The following is a 16,074-nucleotide window of genomic DNA, read 5'->3' as shown; positions in this document are numbered from 1 at the left end:
TCTATTTTCATTTTTTAAAAAAGTTTAATATTATATTATGTTTTTATATATGTTGGAAGCCGCCCAGAGTGGCTGGGACAACCCAGTAAGCTGTGTGGGGTATAAATAGTAAAATTATCAATTTTGGAATGGGACCTCCCTATTTTCATCGGAGAAATGTTGGAGGGTATGGTATCTTCCCCTGTGTACACTTTGCCCAGCCTGGGTGCAGGTTTCAAACTACTCAGCTTAATGGGGGTCCAAACTGGAATTCAGGACACAGACAAATAAGCAAATGATATGACCTCTTTGGTGACAAACTGCTTGGAGCATTCTGCCAGTCAGTCAAGAATGATTTTCTCCAGGAATTTTCAAGACAGGATCAGAATACAGTAATGTATCGACAAGGCGAAATCTAAATAATCATAGATTCATAGAGTTGGAAGAAACCACAAGGGCCATCCAGTCCAACCGCCTGCAAAGCAGGAAACACCATCAAAGCATTCCTGGTCAATAATAATAATAATAATAATAATAATAATAATAATAATAATAATTTATTATTATTATTTATACCCCACCCATCTGGCTAGGTTTCCCCAGCCACTCTGGGCGGCTTCCAACAGAAAAATGAAATAAAATAATCTATTAAACATTAAAAGCCTCCCTAAACAGGGCTGCCTTCAGATGTCTTCTAAAAATCTGGTAGCTGTTTTCCTTTTTGACATCTGATGGGAGGGCATTACACAGGGCGGGCGCCACCACCGAGAAGGCCCTCTGCCTGCTTCCCTGTAACTTGGCTTCTCGTAGTGAGGGAACCGCCAGAAGGCCCTTGGCACTGGACCTCAGTGTCCGGGCAGAACGATGGGGGTGGAGACGCTCCTTCAGGTATACTGGACTGAGGCCGTTTAGGGCTTTAAAGGTCAGCACCAACACTTTAAGCCTCCACTTAAAGACCTCCAAAGAAGGAGACTCTCTTAAAGTTTTCCATCTCACATTTTTAGGGGCTTTATATCTTTTTAGTGATGCTCTCTCTAAATTATTTCAATACCTTAGCAATGGATTCGGGTCGCTCAGATTTTTCTTGATAAAGGGCGTGAAACCTATAGCCCCAAACTGGATTTTCTATATTTGTTGGCAGGAGGAGGGCAAATGAGGATGATTCATCTCATCTAAGCATCTCCAAGTCTTTCTGGGGGAATTACCTGTCTTTCCCTCCAGAAGAGGTCAAAGAAAATAACAATTACCAGACCCTTAGAAGGCATCTCAAGGCAGCCCTGTTTAGGGAAGCTTTTAATGTTTGATGGATTTGTTTATTTTAATATTTTGTTGGAAGCTGCCCAGAGTGGCTGGGGAAACCCAGCCAGATTGGCGGGGTATAAATAATAAATTATTATAATTATAATTATTATTATAAATCAGAAACTGGGGTGGCTTCTGTAAATCTGGGACTGTCATTGGAAAATAGGGACACTTGGAGGGTCTGCAGCAAGCTGCCTTTTAGGGTAATATGGCACCCAGAGAGAGGACAAAATGTGCTTTAAATGTATGATGCAACAGTGCCTAAGTCTGTGTAGGCAGAGGGTTCACCCTAAAAATTCTCCATTCATTTCTGTTGATGGCCACAAAGAGGAAATGAAACCCTACCTCCCTTCTCTTTGCATTCTGGTGCCTTATTCTTCCAGGTTACCGCATGCTGTTTGCTGCAGAAGATGCTCTATTGTATTGTGGGGCGGTTGTTGTTTCGCTCCGCAGATCTGGCCCCTTTCAGGGTGGAAGAGCTTTCAAACCGTGACGTTGTGTCCCCTTTCCTGTAACCCGTGCTAATAATGTTGAGAGCGATTGAGGGTCCCTTTCTTCGAGTGCTTCGCGATCCTCAAGGTCTCCTTCGAAAGCTGTGTTCTTAATTGTACAAGGAAGGAGCTGCCCGGGCGGCCTTGGCCGAGGAAACATGAAACAATACTCCCGGCTTTTTATCTTGCAGATAAAATAGACTTCTTGATAGTTGATGACAGAGCGGGGAGAACGGCTCAGGCAGCTGTCTGCATAATGGACCTGCATCCTCCAGATGTGTTCTTCTTGGGCGAAGATCTGATTGCCTGAGATGGGAGCCAAGCCCCTGAGATCAGACCAAAGGAAGGAGAAACTTTCAGAGCAGTTTTTGAAATGCTGTGGCATAGGGAAGAAGGTGAAGTTGCATAGGTGCTATGCTAATGAAGGCCTTCGCCAGCCTGGTGCCCTACAGATGCTATGGCTCCCATTTACCCCAGCAGGCACAGCCAATGGGAGATGCCATCCAGAACATCTGGCCAGCAAAGGGATTCCCGCAGTTATAGAAACTCAGATATATGAGCAGGGCCGGATTTAGGTTTGATGAGGCCCTAAGCTACTGAAGGTAATGGGGCCCTTTATATGTCCAGCTGTCCTTTGTCAACAACAAATGGTTGCTGTTTTTTTGTTTTGTTTTTTTGGTGTTGAATATATGCTAGATGGTAATTTATGGACCTAATAGGTATCTAAAGCCATTTGCACATAACAAAATATGTATTTTATCAAAGTACTAGTTACAGGTAGGTAGCCATGTTGGTCTGACGTAGTCAAAACAAAATAAAAAAAATCCTCCCAGTAGCACCTTAGAGACCAACTCAGTTTGTCATAGGTATGAGCTTTCGTGTGCATGCACACTTCTTCAGGTACACTGAAACAGAAGTCACCAGACCCTTTGTTCAAAGGATAAAGGGACATAAATCTGACATCAGGAATCACAAGACAGAGAAACCACTAGGAGAACACTTCAATCTCCCAGGACATTCTATACAAGATCTCAAAGTAGCTGTTTTATTACAGAAAAATTTCAGAGACAGACTGGAAAGAGAAGTTGCTGAATTGCAACTCATTACCAAGCTTAAAACCATGGAGTGACCTGGTCTGAATAAGGACACTGGATTATTATCTCATTATGCATGATCAAGCTTTCTTTAGCACCTCACCCCTTGCTTTTTCCTGCAAGACCAATTGCAGTCGTTAACAGTCATCAACAGGTTTACCACTCCTATCAGCCAATCACCCATTCCCACCACCCTTCTGAGTAATACCCCCACCCCCACCCTCTGACTATTCATAAGGGTCTGGTGACTTCTGTTTCAGTGTACCTGAAGAAGTGTGCATGCACACAAAAGCTCATACCTATGACAAACTTAGTTGGTCTCTAAGGTGCTACTGGAAGGATTTTTTAAATATTATTTTATCAAAGTAATTGTTGAACTGAAATACAATTAAGAAGTATATTAACAGTGAAATAATTATTAAGCTCTAACTTAAAATTATTGGGGGGCTATTACTTATATCATAGGAGCCTACACAACACAAATCACTGTTGCTGTATGTAGGTTTTATTTTATTTGTTTTTAATCTTATATTTTGGAAATGTACACCCAGTTTTTCCCCTTTATTTTTTGGGGCCCCCAAGAGAGTGGGGCCCTAAGCTATAGCTTGTTTAGCTTATACGTAAATCCGGCACTGTATATGAGAACTGCAGCACAAAGTTTAGGCATGCTGGAATTTCAAAGGATAAATTTCAAATATAAACTGAATCAAAATTTTCCGAAATCCCTAAGAAAGATAGGATAGATAGATAAGACAGACAGAAAGACGGAGCTTCTAAAGTACTATGACAGCAGGGGAAAGGATGTTATTATGCTCACATCCTGCATAAATAAAGGTTCTTCTTGTTCCTTGAAAAACAACAACAACTCAGATATATAATCTAATTGCCAAATGGCAGCTCGGCGCAGTATACCTGAAGGAGCGTCTCTATCCCCATCATTCTGCCCGGACACTGAGGTCCAGCGCTGAGGGCCTTCTGGCAGTTCCCTCACTGCGAGAAGCAAAGCTACAGGGAACCAGGCAGAGGGCCTTCTCAGTAGTGGCACCCACCCTGTGGAACGCCCTCCCACCAGATGTCAAAGAGAAAAACAACTACCAGACTTTTGGAAGACATCTGAAGGCAGCCCTGGAAAAATAGGAGCCGTGGGTTTCAATGGGGGCTTACAGAGGAGAACTTCTTAGCGGGCGATATCCATTAACTTGATTTTCAAATAAACTTCTTCATAAAATAAAACACATTACAGCCTTTCAAATAACTGTACATTACTAAGAGGGGGGTGGAAGCACCCCAGAAATATTGCTCTGAATGAGTGAGTGAGTTGTTGTCTATTGAGAGAGCACCCCCTTTCTCCAATCAAGTCCTTACCGAAAAGATTTAATTAAATTTTTATGTGTGAATTTACAAACCATTAAATTAAATTAAACTATAAAAACGCTCCTTGTGACTGGGAATGATCGCAGCTGTAAAATATTTATTAGAGGCTTTATTAATGGGTTGTTGTTTTTTGGTGGTATTTATTTGGTGGTATTATAAAGTATTATGATTTCTCTGATGTTTGGGGAGTTCCTAGCATCCTTACACCTTTTTTAAGGCTTCATTAAGGAAGTGAGTCTGCCTCCCGCATTCCTGAATTGAATCAATAGCAAAACACAAAGTGTAGTACAGTATAGGATCTGTCTCTATCACTGTGCCATAGGAGTAAAATCATTTCACGAATGGCATGAAGAATATCCACTAGATGGCAGCATTAGATTGATAGACTACAGCAGTCCATTTATTTGAGACATCTGATGGCTGTGTATGTAGAGACCGAAATTTGTCGGATATTTGAGTTTAGATTGTAGCAAGCACAATCTCAGTTTGGGATAGAAACTCTTTCAGTGTACTTTCCTCTCAAAACCAGAGTCCTTTCTGTTGGGGATAATTCAGACCGAAATTCCCAGGTGTCAAAAAAAGGTTATTATGTATGCCACTATGGCGGTGCGTGTTTTGTTAGCCCCCAAATGGAAAATGAGCAAGGTCACAACCAAAGAAGAATAGCAACTTAAGTTGACAGAATATGCACAAATTGCAGACTTAACATATAGAATAAGAGAACAAGAAGAACATACGTTTATTGGAAAACGTTTATTGAATAGATGGGAAATAATTGTATACAGCTGAAAGCGCTGGCAGCCTTAAGATAAATTCAACAGTATAAACAAATTTTGATGGATGTGATAACAGAATACTGAATGACATAGTTTTTGTAAAACACTCAGGGATTTATGATATGTAAAATGAACCATGGAAAGAGAAGACGGGAAGTCATTGATATCTCAAGGATGTAAAATGAATATTTTAAATTGTGAAACAGAAAATTTACAAGAATTTTTATATAAGTAGAATATCCCCGCAAAGGTCTGTATAGTTAAAGCTATGGTTTTCTCAGACGTGATGTATGGAAGTGAGAGCTGGACCATAAAGAAGGCTGATCGCCAAAGCTATGGATGCTTTTGAATTATGGTGCTTTGGAGAGTCCCATGGACTGCAAGAAGATCAAACCTATCCATTCTGAAGGAAATCAGCCCCGAGTGCTCACTGGAAGGACAGATCGTGAAGCTGAGGCTCCAATACTTTGGCCACCTCATGAGAAGAGAAGACTCCCTGGAAAAGACTCTGATGTTGGGAAAGATTGAGGGCACAAGGAGAAGGGGATGACAGAGGACGAGATGGTTGGACAGTGTTCTTGAAGCTACGAACATGAGTGACCAAACTGCGGGAGGCAGTGCAAGACAGGAGTGCCTGGCGTGCTATGGTCCATGGGGTCACAAAAAGTTGGACACGACTAAACGACTAAACAACAACAACAACAACAAAGAATCTCTCTCAGCTTGGACCTTCTTTCTGTTACTCTAAGGACATCTATATTAATTTTATTAATAATTTTATTAATTTTCTTGCATTTATATCCCACTTTCCTTCTATCATGGAACTCAAGATGGCATACATGAGAGGGTCTCCCATCCAGGCACCTACCAGAGCTGGACCTTCTTAACTTCAGCAAAGTGCTGGTCTTCTCTCCTTTCAAGCCATGCACTGAGCATCACCTCCTGCGAGGATGGTGAATAAATATGAGGTAATCACTAGTTTCAGGCATGATGGAAACATACAATGTGAACCCTTTAAGTGTCCCCTTTCCCCCAGGGACAGTCACTGATTTTCAGAAGTCGTCCTGGTTTCTGATTTGATCCTGGAATGACCCGCTTTTCCTTAGGATGCCCCTATTTTCACTGGAGAAACGTCAGAGGGTATGGAGCTGTCTAAAGGCAATCTTGTATAGGGGAGTTTATTTTTATTTTATTCTTTTTAAAAAAATGTTTAATGTTTTATAGCGGAACCTCTGTTTTCGAACGTAATCCGTTTTGGAACGCCGTTTGAGTACCGAAACGTTCAAAAACCGAAAACTCAGTACGGAAGCCTCAAAAAAGAAAAAAGAAAAAGAAAAAAAAAGAATTTCAAAAGAGGTAAGAAGAGCTGTGAACTTGAAGCATCCTTGAGTCAGTCTCCTGGTGCCTGGTGCAGGATTAGCGATGATACCACCTATTCAAAGAGTGTGGCTGCCTCCAGTATGCAAATATTATGAAGACAATTTAAGTCTCAAGTGCTTCCTCGTTAAAAGAAATGAAATCTTGGAACTCACACTCAGACACATATTCATACATAGCTTTTGCTGTCAACTCGTGCCATCATTCATTTGTGGTCCGTTAAGGTGCCACAAAACTCTGTGTTGATTTTGCTGTAAAAATACCAACACAGACATCCTTTTGGAAATGACCCCCAGCTGTATCTAGAGAATCCTCATCTTCATAAGGGTGAATTATATTGTTACTTAGAATCATAGAATCGTAGAGTTGGAAGAGATCACAAGGGCCATCCAGTCCAACCCCCTGCTGAGCAGGAAACACCATCAAAGCATTCTTGACATATGCCTGTCAAGCCTCTGCTTAAAGACCTCCAAAGAAGGAGACTCCACCACACTCCTTGGTAGCAAATTTTGGTACTTAACTTCTAGCCTTAGAGCCACAGGGTTTCTATCACCCACGCAAACACCGAGTGCTCCCTGTTTGGATCAAAAGACTCAGAGATGTCTATATTAAGGTTACCAGACATCCCTGTTTCCCGGGGACAGTCCCCGGATTTACAAATCAGTCCCCTGACAAAATCCTATCATTCCTAATGAAGTTGAAAAGTGTCCCATTGAAAAATATCTGCTACAATAACCTTAGTCTATATGGACACTGCTTAAGCGATTCAGCTTCATATAGACTGCTTACAGTCATGGTTCCCAACGTGGGGCACACGCCCCACAGAGGGGCAATTTGATTTTTAAGGGGGGCAATTTGAGAATGAGTTATTAACATTTAATGGCCTTTTAGGCTTCCTCCACATGAATAGGAATTCACTTTTTGAATGATAAGAATTATATTTCATGGGGGGGGGATCAGGATTTTAGAGATGCTTAGGTGGGGTATGGCCCAAAAAAGTTGGGAACCACTGGCTTCAGAATTCAGATTCTGAATGAGATCAGCTGTCTCGGTCCAAAGTTGACCCACCTCCCAAAATCATCAGAGAAATCAAACTAATGGACGCCAAAGGAGGCATATGAAACCAAAATAGTCAGGACTACTGGGACATCAGAACAAACGTTGTGAAAGAGGGCCCTCCTACATAGAATCATAGAGTTGGAAGGGACCCTGAGGATCATCTGGTCCAACCCCCTGCAATGCAGGATTACATAGGTCTTCTATTTGGGGATTGAACCTGCAACCTTGGTGTCTTCTTCTTCTTCTTCTTCTTCTTCTTCTTCTTCTTCTTCTTCTTCTTCTTCTTCTTCTTCTTCTTCTTCTTCTTCTTCTTCTTCTTCTTCTTCTTCTTCTTCTTCTAACACAGTCTTAACAGGGAGTCCGTAAGTGACTGTGGAGGCCAATTCTGGATCCACACGTGCTTCCACATAGATTTCCAGGTGGGAGCTGATCATGGTGAGGGTTTGCCAAGCATGCCTTCCTCTTAGCACATTTATCCCTTTTATCTTGAGTTCGAGCGAAAGATTTTATCAACGGTGTCTCCGAAAATTTTTACACATCATCTGGGAAGACAGGTAAACTAATGCCAGTGTACTGGAAGAAGCAATTATTCTTCAACATCAACTTCGTTGGACTGGTCATGTTGTGCGGATGCCTGATTCTCATCTTCCAAAGCAACTACTCTATTCCAAACTTAAAAATGGAAAGCGGAATGCTGGTGGCCAACAAAGAAGTTTAAAGACTCTCTCAAGGCAAATCTTAAAAAATGTAGTGTAAACACCAACAATTGGGAAACAATGGCCTGCAAGCACTCAATTGGAGAACAGCCATCACCAAAGGAGTTATCAACATCATGCCCTAACTAACTGAGCTATCTACTTGGATTGCACATGCTTTTTTTATCAGGCATTTATGAAGATGAGTGCTCACGATGACATCAGGGTGGTTGAGCACAATCCCGCTATCAATACTGTTTGTGCCTGCAGAGGTTCTGCTTCATTTCCACTCAGCGCATGTCCCTCCCGGAGCTTCCTGCAGAGATCCTGCAACTTTACATGCAGCAAATGCCCTGGGTTTCTTGTTGCCTTTGCTCCACTGTTGCTTTGCTATGGTGAACAAGTGCACCTCTAGATGGCAGTAATGCTTTAATATTCAGGAAAACATTGAAGAACAACTAGTAATGTAGGATACTGTGTCGACAGTCCTGTATAAATCTACCAGGGACACGGGTAGCACTGTGGTCTAAAGCACTGAGCCTCTTGGGCTTGCCGATCAGAAGGTTGGCGGTTCGAATCCCCATGACAGGGTGAGCTCCCGTTGCTCTGTCCCAGGTCCTGCCAACCTAGCAGTTCAAAAGCATGCCAGATAAATAGGTACTGGGGTGGCAGGAAGGTAAACAGCGTTTCTGTGTGCTCTGGTTTCCGTCATGGTGTTCTGTTGCGCCAGAAGTGGTTTAGTCATGCTGGCCACATGGCCTGGAAAGCTATCTGTGGACAAATGGCGGCTCCCTTGGCCTGAAAGTGAGATGAGCGCCGCAACACCATAGTCGCCTTTTCTGGACTTAACTGTCCAGGGGTCCTTTACCTTTACCTTCATTGAGTGGGGTTAGAATCATAGAGTTGGAAGGTACCCCATGGACCATCTATTCCAAAACCTTGAAATGCAGAAATATGCTCTGGTCCTTTACCCTTTTTTTTAAACCTATAAATCTACCACCCACACACTATAAGTGCATCAATTACTTCTTGCAGAACACACCCGCCAACAAACTGTAGTCTATTTCCTTCCCAACGAAGAGCTTTTATGCTTGCAAGACTAAATGCTTTCCCCTCCGCAGTGACCACAGGTAAAAAGGTAAAGGTAAAGGGACCTGTGACCATTAGGTCCAGTCGTGACCGACTCTGGGGTGGTTGTGGCGCTCATCTTGCTTTATTGGCCAAGGGAGCCAGCGTACAGCTTCCAGGTCATGTGGCCAGCATGACAAAGCCGCTTCTGGCGATCTAGAGCAGCGCACGGAAACACCGTTTACCTTCCCGCTGTAGCGGTACCTATTTATCTACTTGCACTTTGACGTTCTTTCAAACTGCTAGATTAGGCACCCCCAAATTTCGGCCCTCCAGATGTTTTGGACTACAATTCCCATCTTCCCCGACCACTGGTCCTGTTAGCTAGGGATCATGGGAGTTGTAGGCCAAAACATCTGGAGGGCTGCAGTTTGGGGATGCCTTTGCTAGATACTCACAAATTCCTTATCAGGCCCACCTGTGTGCCTTTAATCAGGGAGTACCAGATTCACTGGACCATATTCTTTTGGACTGCCCCTTCCACAGCAGACTCCACAAACAAATGCTGAGCAAGATGTTGGGCTTGCGACTCATGGCTCCAAGAGAAAGCCAAATGAGTTTCCTCTTAGCGGATAGGAAGAAGGACGTTACTGCCTCAGTGGCTTCCTTTTTAATCTCCATTTTACCTGAAAGGGTTCTTAATGAATCATCCCTCTAGGGAATAGATAAGGTGAAGCAGAACAATCGAGTGCCTTGTGACCCTCGACAGCCTCACTCCTGTCCCTTTTAAATTTATCCCAGTGATTTGATATGTTTTAACTTGTAATGCCGATAAAGGTATTTGTATTGTATTGTAACTCTACTCTAGATGGCCCCAGAGATATCAGATACTGAAGGAAGGGTAGACTGAATGAGACCCGCGGTCCATTGTCCTGGTGATGGCTCCACACCTATTTTTTTAGTACAGTGGAACCTCGGTTTATGAACACCTCGGTTTATGAATTTTCGGTTTATGAACGCCGCGGACCCATCTGGAACGGATTAATTCACTTTCCATTACTTTCAATGGGAAAGTTCGCTTCAGTTTATGAACGCTTCAGTTTATGAACAGACTTCCGGAACCAATTACACCCATGTTTCAGTTTATGAACGCTTCAGTTTAAGTACTCCGCGGACCCGTCTGGAACGGATTAATCCACTTTCCATTATTTTCAATGGGAAAGTTCGCTTCAGTTTATGAACGGTTACTCCGCGGACCGTCTGGAACGGATTAATCCACTTTCCATTACTTTCAATGGGAAAGTTCGCTTCAGTTTATGAACGCTTCAGTTTATGAACAGACTTCCGGAACCAATTGTGTTCATAAACCGAGGTACCACTGTACACTGGTACCTTGGGTTACAAACGCTTCAGGTTACAAACGCTTCAGGTTACAGACTCCGCTAACCCTGAAATAGTACCTTGGGTTAAGAGCTTTACCTCAGGATGAGAACAGAAATCGCGCAGCGGCAGCGGGAGGCCCCATAAGCTAAAGTGGTACCTCAGGTTAAGAACAGTTTCAGGTTAAGAACAGACCTCCAGAATGAATTAAGTTCTTAACCGGAGGTACCACTGTACATACATTCATCTTAGGCAGTCACTTATGACATCAGAAAGCACATGGAACCGTCAGATTTCCCTGGGCAGGAAGGCAAGGGCAGCAGTACTGTGATGTGATCTGAATTTTGGGATATCCTTTCCTTTGCTCTGCTTTTCCGTTTCAGTTATGTTCTCTACCCAGCCAGCAATAAAGTAGCCTGTTCGTTTGCCTGCAGTTAAGAGGTAAGTTTGTTTATTCTGCAGTTGTTATGATGAGCACAGCTTTTTGCTGGGTGCTTTTTGCTGAAAAGCTATATTGGGAGCCTCCCTTTCAGAACGCTTTCTTACCTGTTTATCAAGCATTACAAAGGAAGTCTATTATCCAGGAAATATTGTATGACATTAAGGACACAATCTCACTGACTTCAACAAAGAAGCTATGCATATTGTTCTCAGCATCATTCTCCGTAAATTGAAATGTTTCATTGTAATATGCTCTTACCCTGTTTCTAAATCTTTTATTTATTTTTTTGTATTGGTGTTGTGATAAATGCTTTTTGTTGTTGTTGAGAAAACAGGATCTGCACTAGTTTTTAATGTCATAGTCATAACATAGCATAACATAACATAACAGGTTGTTTTGCACCTTGTTCAGTGTTTCCTTAACACCCGTTTTTCTAATGAAACAAACAACAACAAATATGCCACGTAATTAATTCCTGCTAACTTGACCTGTACATAACACATTGTGTTAGTTAGCACACTTTTTCTCCTTTGGCGATCACTCGTAGCCGAGTAAGATTGTCTTCCATGAACATGGTCTTAATAGTGTGTCTATAAGTGACTGTGGAGGCCAATTCTGGATCCACACATCCTTCCACAGAGGGGATGTAGGTTTCTGGGTGGGAGTTGATCACGGTGAGGGTTTGCCAAGCGTGCCTTCCTCTTAGCACTTTTCTCCCTTTCGTCCTGAGTTTGTGGTTCTTCAAAGTCCATGACGCCTTTGGCAAAGGCTGTTATCCAATGGGAGCGCTCGCAGGCCAGTGTTTCCCGAATTTTTGGTGTTTATATGACATTAAAAAAAAAATGCCTTGAGAGCATCTTTAAACTTTTGTGGTTGTCCACTGGCATTACGCTTTCCGTTTTTCAGTTGGGAATAGAGTAGTTGCTTTGGAAGACGGTAATCAGGCATCCGAACACCATGACCAGACCAACGATACTTCTGTTGAAGAATAATTGCTTTGACACTGGTGATCTGTGCTTCTTCCAGGACACTGGCATTAGTTTGCCTGTCTTCCCAAGTGATATGTAAGGAGGTATGTTCCACCTAGAGGTATGGAAGAGGTATGTTCCACCTAGAAATGTGGCAGCCAAACCAAGCAAAGTTTTCTACAGGACTGCTCCTGTGACCCCCCAATCTTCTCTGGAAAGCTCCTTCAACACTCTGGAGCAGATTTTGAGGGTGCACAGGCGGCGGGGGGAGGGAAAATCTTACGTAATAAGTGTGAATCTGTTCCATTAATAAAACTGCTGCGTTAGATTCAACCCTGTGTGTACTGGGATGCAGTTTTAGGATCATGAAGCACATGCAATATATGTAGAATTACAAATTCACATAAGAAACGGCCAACAAACTGTTTTCTCAAAACTTGCTATATAACTATTGCCCGCAGGTGTCAAATTTGCAGACTGTCATGTGGGTAAAATAAAAAAATTCTTTCAGCAGACTGTCATGTGGGTATCTTGTCAAAGTTGGTGGGATTCAACAGCTGCCAAATGCAAAATCTTGTACACTTTGCACCACCTCTTTGTTTCCTGTTCGTCAGTGGATATCCCAACTTTCCCACAATATAATGTCAAATGCACATGCTCCCCTGGAAGTGATGAATTCTATGCATTCTGCATGACTATAAAGCCTATCGCTGAAAACAACTTCTGTGTGTCCTGAGAGGAGTTAGTAACATCATTTTGGTAACACATTGCATATCTCAAAAAGGCTGGGGCTTGATGTATGGGTTCTCAAACAAAAGGTAAAGGTAAAAGGGACATGGGTGGCTCTATGGTCTAAACTACTGAGTCTCTTGGGCTTGCTGACCAGAAGGTTAGCGGTTCAAATCCATGTGATGGGGTGAGCTCCTGTTGCTCTGTCCCAGCTCCTGCTGCTCTGTCCCAGCTCCTGCCAACCTAGCAGTCCGAAAGTACATCAAAGTGCAAGTAGATAAATAGGTATTGCTGCGGCGGGAAGCTACCATAAATGGTGTTTCCATGTGCTCTGGTTTCTGTCATGGTGTTCCGTTGTGGTTTAGTCATGCTGGCCACATGACCCGGAAAGCTGTATGTGGACAAACACCGGCTCCCTCGGCCTGAGAGCGGAGATGAGCGCCGCAACTCTATAGTCGCCTTTGACTGGACTTAACCGCCCAGGGGTCCTTTACCTTTACCTTTTATCTTTCTCAAACACATTTGATCTGCAGGAGATTTCTTCACACAGACCTAGTTCGTCTATGGAATTCGCTACAACGTGCTGGGTTGACAGCCGCCATTTTGGACATCTTTGAAAGGGGTTCAGACAAATCCATGGCAGATCATAAGGCTACCCATGTCTGTTAGTCATGTTGGCTGTATTCCCTTGAGAATGCTGCCTCTGAACACCAAATGTTGGGGAACAACACCAGGAGAGGATTACTGCCTTCACAATCTGCTTGTGGGCCTCGCTGAGGAATCTGGTTGGCCACCAAATGGAAATGAGATGTTAGGATAGATAGGCTTTTAAAACAACCCAGCAGGGTTCTTCCTACTTTGCATGGGTTGGGGTCGCGGTGGGACAGGACTCTGCACTCCATTAATTTGCTCAGCGGGAATTATTAAGTGATTTGTGCAGGTAGACAAGCCCTGCTGTGCTAAAGTATTAAGGATCTATTTTGTGTTAACGGATATACCTACAGAGATTGCATTTGCTAAAGTGTCATGCTTCAGGGCATCACAGGCTGGGATATATAAAGAGAATTTTTTTAAGCATGCGAAAACAGCCAAATGGTAAATTTGCAGTAATCAAAAAAGATCACCGAAAGTGACGTAATTCCACCTGCTTTTGGTCGAAACTAATTCCGTATGCCAATTGAGCTGAAGCTCATCCCAGTCCAGTTTGCTTCACAAGACACACCTTCCTATACCTTTACGTTCCCTTTACGTTCCGGCAAGAAGTCAGCTCAGTGGAAAACATGATGCAATTCCTAACATCCGTCCTAGAACCGGATATCTGTTTCAGAAAGGCAGCGGAGATCAAATGAAGGCATTGGAGACAGTGCTGAATTACAATAACTGGAAACGCAGAGGATTTAGTGTGAACATTTGGGGGCAAAAACTGTGCCAGATAGGTCTTGTTGTGGTTGCTCCTTTTATCCTAGTACCAGTGTGTCTCTCTCAACCATAACTCCAGAGCAAAGCAAAGTGGAGGAAGATTTCCAACCTTTCTCTTGAATGAAATGTTGTTCTGCGTCAACAAGCAAATCAGCACCTGAGTCCTGCTGGATCAGGCGTAAGACCCATTTAATGTTGCGTCTCAGTTCTCTAAAGGACCACAGACCTGGTGTCACGGTCTAGTTGGCGGGAGGTAGCAGTCCCGACTCAGGACGTCAGGACCAGAGGCAAGATGGCAGAGTGGAAGCAGGAACGGGAGTCCAGGTGGTGCAGGGCTGAGGGTCCAGCAGCAGGCAGTCACAGGGTCAAGGAACCGAAGGTCGAAGAGCAAGGAATCGCAAGGTGTCGGCAAGGCGAAGGTCCAAGGGTCGAGGAGCAAGACGTCGGCAAGGCGAAGGACCAAGGGTCGAGGAGCAAGGCGAAGATCCAAGGAGCAAGGTGAAGGATCAAGGAACAGGAGGCCAGATGCAACAAGGCAGGGATCGCGTTGCTGTGGCCAAGAGCTGAAGGGAAATGCTGAGCTTTTATCCCTCCCAGCTCTTGCCACCAGGTGCAGTGAGTTATCAAGTGGCCTCACCTGAGTGGCCACTCCTTGCTTCTCCAGCACAAGCTGAGGCAGGCCCCAGTCCTGCAAAGCCCTACAGGCCCCAGAGTCTGACTCCTGCCCATACTCCTGACACCTGGAGCCCCATGGGCTTTTGCCACTGACAAGACAGAAGTACTGTTCTTGGTGGACAGGGGGAAGGCTGGTGTGGAGGACTCCCTGGTCCTGAATGGGGTAACTGTGCCCCTGAAGGACCAGGTGTGCAGCCTGGGAGTCGTTTTGGACTCACAGCTGTCCATGGAGGCGTAGGTTAATTCTGCATCCAGGGCAGCTGTTTACCAGCTCCATCTGGTACGAAGGCTGAGACCCTACCTGGATTGTCTCGCCACAGTGGTGCATTCTCTAGTTATCTCCCACTTGGACCACTGCAATGTGCTCTACCTTTGACGGTGACCCGGAAACTACAACTAATCCAGAATGCGGCCGCTAGACTGGTGACTGGGAGTGGCCACCAGACCATATAACACCGGTCCTGAGAGATCTGCATTGGCTCTCAGTATGTTTCCAAGCACAATTCAAAGTGTTGGTGCTGACCTTTAAAGCCCTAAATGGCCTTGGCCCTGTATAGCTGAAGGAGCATCTCCACCCCCACCGTTCAGCCCAGACATGGAAGTCCAGCGCCGAGGGCCTTCTGGTGATTCTCTCACTGCGAGAAGTGAGGGTACAGAAAACCAGGCAGAGGGTCTTCTGCCCTGTGGAATCTGAGAGCAGCCCTGTTTAGGGAAGTTCTTAATGTTTGATGCTGTATTGTGTTTTCAATATTCAGTTGGAAGCTGCCCAGAGTGGCTGGGGTATAAATAATAATAATAATAATAATAATAATAATAATAATAATAATAATAATAGCTGCTCAGCAGAGAGATGTGGGAGGAAGCAACCAATGTAACAGTATTCTGTCACCGAGCTTGGGATCGTTCCCGAATCCATATTAAGGGGATAGCAATGACTGGAGAATAATATTGAATTTGCAAACATGGAAACAAGTCTTCCAAGGAAAACAGGGAAAGCCCCCGGGATAGCGTTCAAGACTGAGAAATATAGGTGTTTATGATCTCAAGATGGAGAAATAAAGGTGTTTGTCTTTTTCTCTCTGCTACCCAGAATCTTCAAATAAAACTGCAGCGGCACTCTTAATCATTGTTAAGTGATTATGGAAGTCACTGTGAAAATTGGCATCCAGAGGTGTCTTGTGTCTTAATTAAATATGTTAAGAAGCTTGTTTGAGCAACCTTCATGGAAGGCATTGCATTCACTAAA

The sequence above is a fragment of the Zootoca vivipara genome, chromosome 10 (genome assembly GCF_963506605.1).
Source record: "Zootoca vivipara chromosome 10, rZooViv1.1, whole genome shotgun sequence".
Taxonomy (NCBI): Eukaryota; Metazoa; Chordata; class Lepidosauria; order Squamata; family Lacertidae; genus Zootoca; species Zootoca vivipara.
The sequence above is the reverse complement of the archived record's forward strand: the minus strand, read 5'-3'. Positions refer to the sequence as shown.